Below are 11,875 nucleotides of genomic sequence, written 5' to 3' on the forward strand. Positions count from 1 at the left end.
AAAATTTAAATATGCAAATAGCACCTCTCTAGGCCATCTGCCCCATGGCTATAAAAGAGGTGTTCACACCCCAATCTGCCTCCCTTCTTACTTCACGAGAAAGTTTATTTATGCGATCTGGAGATTTTCTATGAGAGTCAAGGATGACTTCACCTTCTTCTGCCTTGGGTGGGTTCCTCCTTTCAGGAGTCGGGGGCGCCGGCTGAGAAGACCGGCCCGGTGATGGCTCCGCCCACTTCTGGAACTGCTCCCTCCCGTTCGGCGGAATGGGAGCGGCGACATTCTAGCTTTTCCTCTTCCTGTGGACAGGGGTGTCGACCCCCCGGCATTGAAAGAGGACCTTTTCGCTGCCATCTCTGCCGCTGCACGGTGCCTGCGCCAGAGGAGGGGGATGACCTGTTTGAGGCTGCCCGATGGACGACGGCGCCAGAGGTCCCCTCTCTGCGTAGGTACGCAGAGGAGGCGTGGGGTGCACCTTTTGTGACCAGGGGAACCGTGAAATCACACCTTGCCTTCACTGCAGTGGAGGGGAGGTTGGAGGCACTGAGTAAGGGCATTCTGCCTCTGGAAACCTCTCTGGCGTCCTCCCTGGTTCCGAGACTAAGCACCTGGTCTGACAAGCGCCCTGCCTTCAGTGAGAGACCGTCTCTCTGCCAGCCTGGTGGAGAAACAATACGCTCTCTCAGTGCAGTCTCTTGCGTCCTGCAATAATGTGGGCCTCCTAGCTGCGGCTGTGGCTAGGCTGACGGAGGGCCGCACCTCTTTGTCCCCGGCTGAGGTTAACGAGGTGGCGCGTGCCTCGGCGGCCATCCTGAAGCTGACTCAGGCCAATTCCCTATCAGCTGGTAGGGTGATGGCGACGTCTGTGGTGCAGGTCCGGCACCTATGGTTGGCCTTGACTTCTCTGAAGGAGCCGGAGAAGGTTCCTTTTCTGAACGCTCCACTTCAGGAGGACGCCCTGTTCGGGGCTATGGTCACCGAGGCCCTGGTGCGCCAGAAGAGGGACAGAGAGGAGCGTCGCTTGGGGCCCCTCTTGCCCATGCCTTCTTCGTCGGCGGCATCCTCTGCTCCTCCTGAGGCTTCGCGGAGGCCAGGGGGTCGCCTACGGCGCCGGGCACAACACCGCCGTGCCAAGGCAGCAGGGGCAGCTGGACAGGACGCAACGGGTCCTGCGCAACGGGAGGTGAGGGAACCTCGTCCCCAGAGGTCGTCCCCTCCTCCTCCTCCACGCCGACAGAACGACGCCGACAGAACGCCTTTTCTTAAACGGCGTGCCAAAGAGTCAGGCACGCCATTTAAGAAAAGGCGTGCCTGACTCTTTGGGGGGGAGTGTCCCTCGGACGCTTCCCCACCCTGTGTGCGTTTGGTGGGGAGCTCCTCTTGTTTGGTAAATAAAGCTGTGTGTTCACCTTATTTACCTGTGAGTGAGCTGCTCACGGGCGGCCCTCCCGCGGCGGTCGGGGCGGAGGACGCGTACAATCAGTGGCTGACCACGGCCCCTCAGCTGCGTGCTCACCCGCCCTCTCTGTTCTACTCAGAGTGGCATCGGCTACGCACTCTACCGGGGTGGCTAGACGTGACGCTGAGGAAGGGGTACGCGCTGCAGTTTCACTGTCAGCCTCCCCCATTCTCGGGGGTCGTGGAGACCTTCATGACGTCTCCTGTGAAGGTCTCTGCCCTACAGGGGGAGATTGCGGACCTTCTGGAAAAGGGGGCTGTGTCCCTCGTCCCGTTAGGACAGAGGGAGAAGGGGCTGTACTCCCCTTATTTCCTGGTGCCCAAAAAGACAGGGGGACATGCGGCCGGTTCTGGCGCATTTGGCGGAACAGGCAAGGGTTCACACGTTCCGGTTAGTGACTCAGCTCAATCGCCTGGGCTTTGTGGTGAACTGGAAAAAGAGTGCCCCCCAGCCCAGTCAACTGGTGGTATTTCTGGAGCTTCAGTTATCCACAGTCTCTATGAGGGCTCGGGTGTCCGAGGTGCGGAGAGAGGCCACTCTACGGGCCTTGGCTCATGTCCGGCCGTCACGCACGGTGTCGGTGTACGCAGTCATGTCTCTCCTGGGCCTGATGTCGTCGGCCCATGCGGTGGTCCTGCTGGGTCTGCTACACATGAGAGGCCTTCAACGCTGGTTTGCCCGCCTCCGTTTGGATCCGGTACGCCTCCGGCGAAGGTTGGTCGAGATCCTGGTCTCTTTGGAGCAGGATTTGGCTTTCTGGAGGAACCCGCGCACTCTGCTTCGTGGGGTTCCCATGGACAGTGTGTCGGTTCGAGTCCTCGTGTTTACAGACGCGTACCTGTCGCGCTCGGTCAGAGGCGTGTGGCCTCCTTTGGAGCGCCACATCAACTGGCTGGAGTTGGACACAATCCGATGCATGTTGCTGCACTTTGCTCTGGCCCTGTGGGGCCAGGACATGTTGGTGTGGTCAGACAACCGCACGGCGGATGCTTACGTGAACAGGCAGGGCGGGGTCGGGTCTCTGCCCCTCCACCTGTTGGCGGTGCAGATTTGGGAATGGGCACAGGTACATCTCAGGTCTTTGAGGGCCCTTCACATTCCTGGAGAGCTCGGGGAGGTCCCCGGGACAATGAGTGGCGTCTTCATCCCAACATTGTGGCCGAGATCTGGAGACGATTCGGGAGGGTGCAGGTGGATCTGTTCACGTCCCGGGAGGACGCACTGCCCCCTGTGGTATTCTCTTCGAGCGCAAGACAAGTCCCCGTTGGGCGTGGACGCGTTGGCTCACCGGCCGTGGCCGAGGGTACTGCTGTACGCGTTTCCCCCTCTACATTCTCCCTGTCATGTCTCGGGTGCGTTCGGAGGGGCTGCTCATTCTGATCGCCCCCTTTCGCCCGGGTGCCCTGTGGTTAGCGGAGGCGGCCCAGATGGCGGTGGGGACGCCGTGGCCGATCCCGTACCGCCACAGGGCGTTGTCGCAGGCAAACAGCTCGATTGGGGCGTTCTCTGTACTGGGTCAGCCGCTGCGGGCTTGGCTCCTGAGAAGGCCAGGCTGCGTCGTCAGGGACTGACTGCAGAAGTGGTTGCGACCATTCAGGGCGCGAGGGCAGCCTCGACGGCGGCTAGCTATTCTAGCTGCTGGGGTATCTTTACCCGCTGGTGTGAGGACGCAGGGGTTGACCCCCTCTGTTGTGACATGAGCAGTGTCCTGTCGTTCCTGCAGAATCTTTTTGAGCAGCAAAGGTCCCCTGGCACGCTCAAGGTGTACGCTTGTGCGATCTCAGCGTGTCATGAGGGTTTCAGTGGAGTGTCTGTGTTTAGCCACCCCTTGGTTAAACGGTTTCTGGCCGGGTCCCGCCGTCTCCGGCCGGTGGCCAGGCGGATGTTGCCTCAGTGGGATTTGGCTTTGGTTCTGGAGGCGCTGTGCGACGCGTCGTTCGAACCTCTTGATCAGATACCGTTGCAGATGCTGTCCCTTAAAACTGCGCTTTTGTTGACTCTGACCTCTGCTAAGAGGGTCCGTGACCTGTGTGTGCTGTCGACGCAGCCTAGCTGTCTCACCATTAATGGTGATGGCAGCAGGGCCGTGTTGCTCCCTAACCCAAGGTGATCAAGGCGTCGTTTCGTTCCATGAAGATGGTGTTGTGGGCGTTTTCTCCCCATGTGGGTGTGAGGGAGGAGCAGTTGCATCGTTTGTGTCCGGTCCGTGCTTTGGCACAGTATGTGCAGCGCACGGCTGCAGTGCGGACCGCGCCCCAGCTCTTTGTGTGTCACGGTGGCCCCAAGGTAGGGCCAGCCGTTGTCGAAACAGCGTCTGTCTTACTGGTTGTGTGAGGCGATTGATCTTGCCTACAGATCACGTGGTGTTCCTATGCCTAGTGGGTTCGGGGCCCACTCCACGTGTGGGGTGGTGGCCTCAGCCGCACTGTTTAGTGGCGTGGGGGTGGAGGACATTTGTGCTGCCGCGTCTTGGGGTACGCTTTCGCCGTTTGTCCGATTTTACTTGTGTGACATGGCCGCAGGCACGTTGGCTCACTCTGTGCTCAGTGTGGCTGAGTCTGGGGTGTGAGTTGGGTCCGTTGAGATCCGTTGAGATGCTGGGTCGGCACTTTCGTAACCCCAGTTCTATGAGTGGAGCGTCTCCCATAGGTGTTCATGCCCTGACCTGTCACTGGCTGCTTTTCTCGTGAAGAAAGGTATGTCGGGAGGCAGATTGGGGTGTGAGCACCTCTTTTATAGCCATGGGGCAGATGGCCTATAGAGGTGCTATTTGCATATTTACATTTTCAGTGACTGCCTATTGGCAGAGAGGGTAAACCAATAGGAGCGAAGTCCCTATGGGCAACGCTCCACTCATAGAACTGGGGTTAGGAAAGTAACCATCGCACCTTCCTCTCAACCTCTCCCACCTCTCTCTGCTCGCGATGCCCGACGCTCTACGAACTACTGTAGTGTTCAATGTTCTCAACTCGTATCCAATGGGTGAAGTTTGACAGGATAACCCAACTATACCTCACAATAGTTGCACATTTCTCAAGGTCACTCAATTAGACGTAACGTTCAGCTGTCAACATCAGATGGCATCAGGATGTTTTTGGATCTAGTTACATTTAGATTCGATGACTTTGTTGATGTATGGTGGAAAATGACAGCAGTATGCAAAACACGCAAAACTAAAATGACTGATGAGCCACAACATCTAACTTTGTGAGACTCCTGATATCCCACAAACACAGGTATGAATGACGTTACAGCGATGCTGTGGCTATCTAGCTAGCTAACGTGGTTAAAGTCAGAATGTTTCAGTTAAAATAATGTTAGCGAAATGCGGAGATGGGAAACTAAATTCTATTCAAGGCATTTCCTGGTGATTAGTTTAGCAGTCTGATTCATGGAGTGTTATCCGGTACGTTCCTACATTTTTACTTACCAATGCGATTCCCTTGGCATCTCAGTATTTTTACGTATTTCTGGGAATATTCTCAAATTTACTAGCATGCAATGGTTGTCCCTAGAATTTTCTTTCAAGTTGGACAGCATTTTTGTTTTGTTTTTAACATCCTTTCAGGCTTACTATTACAACATGTACATTTAATCTAAATACATAAAGACAATTGAAAACACATAAATACATAAAGACAACCTACTGAATAATATTAGGTTCCTTTCCTTGAGACTTCCATCGTTACTTGGGACTTGACTCAAGACTTGAAGGTTAAGACTTGAGACTTACTTTTGACTTGCAACTATGTGACTTGGTTCCATGTCTGATAGAGGCAAAAACAACGAAAACACATGAGACATCAGCTGATAGTCATGTTTGTTTTCATGGGTGGTCTTTTTCATCAGAGAAAAGAGTCATTAGACTAACCCTGATCCTCTACTCATCTATTAGCCAATCAAAACACAACACAGTGGAAATATACACACTTGGTCACACTTGTGATGATGCAATCACTGGAGTAAAACAAGAGGATATTTATGATATTATTATGAGGATATTTATGAAATTACTGATTTATGATTGGATACAATTCTTCAAGAATCAATAGATAACTATCATTTATTCAGGTCTAAAAACAGATTTTTTAACATCCATTTGCCCGTTTTCATGATTGAGACAATGTAGTTACACAGTCTGCCAATAGATTTCATTAATCAGCATGGACTTCAAAAATTATTCAATGCTGAAAGGCAGATATAAAGTGAACAGACAGGCCCACAGACAAGGAGACCGGCAGACAGACAGGGAGACAGGCAGGCCCACATACAGGGAGACAGGCAGACAGACAGGGAGACAGGCAGGCCCACAGACAGGGAGACAGGCAGGCAGACAGGGAGACAGGCAGGCCCACAGACAGGGAGACATGTAGGCAGACAGAGAGACAAACAATTCCACAGACAGGGAGACAGGTAGGCAGACAGGGAGACAGGCAGGCCCACAGACAGGGAGACAAGCAGACAGACAGGCTGACAGGCAGGCCCACAGACAGGGAGACAGGCACGCCCACAGACAGGGAGACAGACAGGGAGACAGGCAGACAGACAGGGTGACAGACAGGGTAACAGGCAGGCCCACAGACAGGGAGACAGGTAGGCAGACAGAGAGACAAACAAGTCCACAGACAGACAGGCAGACAGGGAGACAGGTAGGCAGACAGGAAGACAGGCAGGCCCACAGACAAGGAGACAGGCAGGCAGGCAGAGAGACAAACAAGTCCACAGACAGACAGGCAGACAGGTAGGCAGACAGGGAGACAGGCAGGCCCACAGACAAGGAGACAGACAGGCAGACAGGGAGACAGGCAGACCCACAGACAGGGTGACAGTTATGCAGACAGGGAGACAGGCAGGCCCACAGACAAGGAGACAGGCAGGCAGACAGGGAGACAGGCAGACCCACAGACAGGGTGACAGGTATGCAGACAGGGAGACAGGCAGGCCCACAGACAGAGAGACAGTCAGGCCCATCGACAGGGAGACAGGCCCACAGACAGGGAGATAGGCAGGCCCATTGACAAGGAGTCAGGCAGGCAGACAGGGAGACAGGCAGGCCCACAGAGAGGGAGACAGGTAGGCAGACAGGGAGACAGGTAGGTCCACAGACAGGGAGACAGGTAGGCAGACAGGGAGACAGGCAGGTCCACAGACAGGGAGACAGGCAGGCCTACAGACAGGGAGAAAGGGAGGCCCACAGACAGGGAGACAGGGAGGCCCACAGACAGGGAGAAAGGGAGGCAGACAGGGAAACAGGTAGGCAGACAGGGAGACAGGTAGGCAGACAGGGAGACAGGGAGGTATTTAGTGGATGGAGAGAGAGAACAGCAGACAGACAGAGAACCACATAGACAGGCAGGCCAGCGGAGACAGACAGGCAAACTGACAGACCAACACACACATATGGATCAACAGGCCGACAGACTGGCGGGTAGGCCCAGCCGGCTGAGACCAGAGCCAGGCGGTATCACTGGTGACAGCGGTGACTGGCCCAATGACACTCAGTAGCTGAGGGTAATGACACTGGCCTCAAGCTGTTCTCACACCTGCCATAGCTCAGCAACCACCCCTCAGTTGAGAATATTAACACTGAGAAAAACAACCGTGGATAGAAAACACAATTATCCTTGAAAGCCTGATTAGCTGGCAGAAAGAAAAAGTCCACTGTTATGATTGCATCATGTCACAACACAATATGTCCTCATAATAACTAGCCCTGCGTATCCTTAGACACTTTTCAGTCGTCATATTACACTGCATGACAAAAGCCAGATTTGACCATAGGGAAGAGAGAGAACGGGATTTATGGATTCGTCCCAAACAGCTCCCAATTCCCCATGTAGTGGATTTGTTTCGAATAGAGGCCTTTGGGAGGCCGCTATGAATTCTTATTCTATTTTCTTATGAGAAAATCACTGCCATAGTAGGGGGCTGTGGGGGAAGCTGGAAAAAACATTTTGGCAGCTATCACTGCTAATTTTGGAAAGGCGTTATGTAACGGCCTTACTGAGAAGAGCAGCGATCATTAACTTGGAGAAACACGTACAGACTGCATCCGAAAAAACGTCCTATTCACTATTGTAAAACACAACTGTGGACTAGTGCCAATCGAAACAGGCCAAACGGGACCTGGTCAAAAGTAATACGCTACTGTAGCACAGAACCTTTGTTGTTTTGGCTCAAACCAATACTTTGGTTTTGGAAGGATACAATGACAATGGGCTTCACGTACACCCTCATCCATATCAGATGAAAATCAATTTAGAAATAACAGCACACATTGATTATTCCCCCCATTTAAGGGTACCAAAATAATTTGCACAATTGGTTTCACAGTTGGGTCTTATTAGGCAATTGTGTTGGTTTGCATTGTTAATGTATTCATTAAAGATCTATCTTTATATTAAGCTTTGCATTTTCATTTCTGTCAGTCAAATTGTATTGCTTTTGGAAAAATAACATGACTGCAACATGTTTCAAAAAATTTGGGACAGGGGCATGTTTACGACTGTGTTGCAACTTCTTTTAGAAATACTCTGTAAGCATTTGGGAACTGAGGAAACCAATTGCCATAGTTTTGAAAGTGAAATGTTTTCCTACAGAGCATGCTGTTGTAATACATGCAGAATGTAGTTTGGCATTGTCTTGCTGAAATAAGCAAGGCCTTCCCTGAAAAAGATGTTGTCTGGATGGCCACATATGTTGCTCCAAAACGTGTATATATTGTTCAGCATTAATGGTGCTTTCAAAGATGTGCAAGTCACCCATGCCATGTGCATTAATGCACCCCCATACCATCATGGATGCTGGTTTTTGAACTGTGCACTAAAAAGAAACTGGATAGTCCCTCTCCTCTTCAGTCCGGAGGACACGACATCAATGATTCCCAAAAAGTATTTCAAAATTTGAGTTGTCAGACCACAGGACAGTTTCCACTTTGTCTCAGCTCGGGCTCATTTAAGAGATGGCGGCGGCTGTTCTTGTTTATACATGGTTTCTTCTTTGCATGGTATAGTTTTAACTTGCATTTGTGGATGCAGCAAAGTACAGCAAAGTCTGTTTTCAATGCAGTGATGCATGAGGCCCAAAGATTAAGGCCATCCAATATTGTTTTTCGGCCTTGTCCTTTGCATCCAGAGTTTTCTCCAGATTCTCTGAATCTTTTAATGATATTATGTACCGTAGATTATGAGATCTTCAAACTCTCTGCAATTTTACATTGAGAAACATTATTCTTGAATTGTTGCACTATTTGCCTGTGCTGTCTTTCACAGAGTGGTGAATCCCTCCCCATCCTCACTTCTGACAGACCCATCCTCTCTGAAATGATCTTTAATACTCAGTCATGTTACTTACCTGTTGCCAGTTGACCCAATTAGTTGTGTGATATTCCACCAGGTTTAGTTTTTTAGCAATACACAACTTTCCCAGTCTTTTGTTGCCTCTGTCACAGTTTTTTTGTTTTGTGTTGCTGACATCAAATTCAAAGTGGGCATGTATTTTTCAAGAAACAATGAAATGCCTCTGTGTCAACATTTGATTTGTTGTAATTTCTATTGAATATAAGGTTTAAATGATTCGCACATCATTGCATTCTGTTTTTATTTATATTTTACATGTCCCAACATTTTTGGAAACAGGGTTGTACATATATATGTAAATGCCCTCATATTAAAACCGACGGTCTGAACTATAACCTCTGTTTCATTTAGAATAAATTCCTTTAGACTCAGTATTATTGCACCAAACTGCTTAAACTTTTCCTCTGCACTGCACAGATAAGGATTGTTTTCTCACTGTTTCTACAGAACACAACATTATATAATTCACTGTCAGTCTAACATGCTGCAATGCATGCATTTTTAATTACATTTTTGTGGGATCTATTACTTTTAGTATCTGTTTGGAGTAGTGACAAATCCTATGAAGTCATGGAGCTTGTCAAACATTAAGCTCGATGTTTAGCATGCTAACCATGTTTGATGGGTATGTGTTATGATGAGAATTGTGGCATTTTGTGGGCTAGTCTTCCAGAAATCCCACGCTGTCTGCTCCATCTAGTTCATATGAACATGGAGGCCCTACGTCTTCGGGCCAAGGGGTGTACACTGTCTCTCCCTATAGCTCTCATCTCGATACACACGAATCCTGAAATGCATTAAATGTAGCCACAAAAAAAAAATCCATTGGAATGTGAAATATGACAACACCCACAGCAAGTCATCTATGTGAAATGTGTTTTCAAACCCGGATAAAACATCTATTTCCAGTCGCTGAAGATTATGGGTGAACACAAGGCCTATTTTCTTCACGCTACAGATTGACAAATCCCATTAAGGCATGTGTTTGTCGCTCAACGCCCTGTGACGGCCGTGTACTTAGCACTTGATGAGGCTAATAATGATGCGATTTTTGAAGACGACGTAAAGAGGGAAGATAATTTCAATTTTCTGCCACTAATTTCCTGTTACAAAATGTCACAATTGGTATTGGTGGCACCGTGTGCATGTACTGTCCAATGGTGGCCGTGGTGAGGAGGAGCATTGGTCAGTCAGTCATGTGTCTTCTCTCAAGCTGTGTGGTCCATCTGTGTGTCTGATGAGGGAGCAATCCCAAACGACGCCCTATTCCCTTTGCACTACTTTTGACCTGGGCTCTGGACACCAAACAGGGAATAGGATGCCATTTTGGTGTTTGTGTGCTGCACCTGTTGGCCTTTAAAAGAGATGGATCTCCTACAGATGCCTCCACCAGCTTGGATCAATTAGAGTGCAGAGGTAGATTCTGGATGCGCGTGAAAAGACACCTGCTCGAAGGCAGTGAGGCAGGCTGGCTGGCAGGCAACGCTGGCCGATGGTCTGACCACCGAAGACTTTGCTATTTTTAACCACAACGCCATCACCTCTTCCTAGTCTCTTCTGAAAAGCAGCCAGGAGGACAAATAAACTCAGCTGAAAGCAGTATTACATGTCTAACAATGAATCTGTTATTCAAACCTAGGGCGGTGACAACATTATGGAAAGGAAAGGAAAAAAGGATGTAGGCATCAACCCCACCTTGCCACTAGCATGTGTTGTGATAAAACAAATACCGATCTCTCAGTGTCTTTCTCAGTATATCATCAGTGTGGATTTATCTTAAGTCACCAGGTTCAAAGTCAAACTAGCACATAGAAAGGTATGTTGAAGATAATATCTTGAGCTGGTGCAGTGAGGTCATTTAGCTATCACAGCTATTGAGAACCATTGGTCCATGACATCGCGATGGGTGTGGTCATTATAATCTACAGGTGTAGTTTAAGCCCAGGTATTTCCCAATTGAAAAACAAACATGGGAAAAGTAATTCAATTTCTTTACCATTTCTGTTGATGACTGTATTATACTATTAAGTGCTAGTGCATTGAAATTCAAAACAGTGTGTAATATGCTCTGCGAAAGGTCCTCAATCCATTATTTAAAAAAGTGTAACACGTTTGTATGACTCACTTACCCAACATGCATTGCGTTATTTGTACAATGGCTGCATGGTTGGGCCAGCACTATTCAGTCCCTGCTATCATTAATCAGAGAGTGTCTCCCATTGCACATTTGTTCCCATGGGTCATGTAGTGTCTCATGCTGATTCCTAAATACACTCTGTTCCCTATATAGTGCAATTCTTTTGACCAGAGCCCTGTGCACAATGATTGAAGCAGTGCACTAAAATTAAAATAAACCCACTTATTCTGTGTTCCAAATGGCACCTATTTAATATTTATTAGGTAACACTTTTCATAGGGAATAGGGTGCCATTTGGAATGACTTTAGATTTTTTTGTAACATTTGTTTTTCCCATGGCTTGCCTCCAGCTTACCTCATGTTGAAATATCTGCATGTGCCCGCTTGTGTCGCCTTGAGAAACGAAATATGAGGTGTTACTGTGAGAAAGGCCCTCTGCAGGACCCAACATGTCATTGGAACCGCTCTTGACATAGTTGGGGCCAGGCGTTTCTGTTTGTTTTACCCTAAATGGCTAAACCACCTAAAGGCTTGGTTCTATGCTGAGCACACTACTTTTTATCTGAGTCTTGGTCCGAAGAAGTGCACTAGTCAATAGGGCTCCATTTGGGGTGTAACCTTTGTTTGTCACATGCATGACCACATTACTGTTTAATCAGTCCAGTGAAGCCCAACCCTTGTTTGTTTCATTTTTTTTCACATACTGTAGATAGATGTTAGGCCTGGGCTGCTTTCCACACAGCATTTGAAAACAGATTAGTTGTTCCATCAATAGTACTATTCAAATCACATTTGATTAATGTTAAGGTAGATTGTTGCTCTTTTGTAGGTTCCTCACCCTGAAATAAGTATAAAACTGTAATCCATCGTTCAGTTTTATTTGAACAGCCGCTACAAAGCCATAATACATTTAGTGACCAA

The sequence above is a fragment of the Esox lucius genome, chromosome 3, assembly GCF_011004845.1.
Source record: "Esox lucius isolate fEsoLuc1 chromosome 3, fEsoLuc1.pri, whole genome shotgun sequence".
NCBI classification, from domain to species: Eukaryota; Metazoa; Chordata; class Actinopteri; order Esociformes; family Esocidae; genus Esox; species Esox lucius.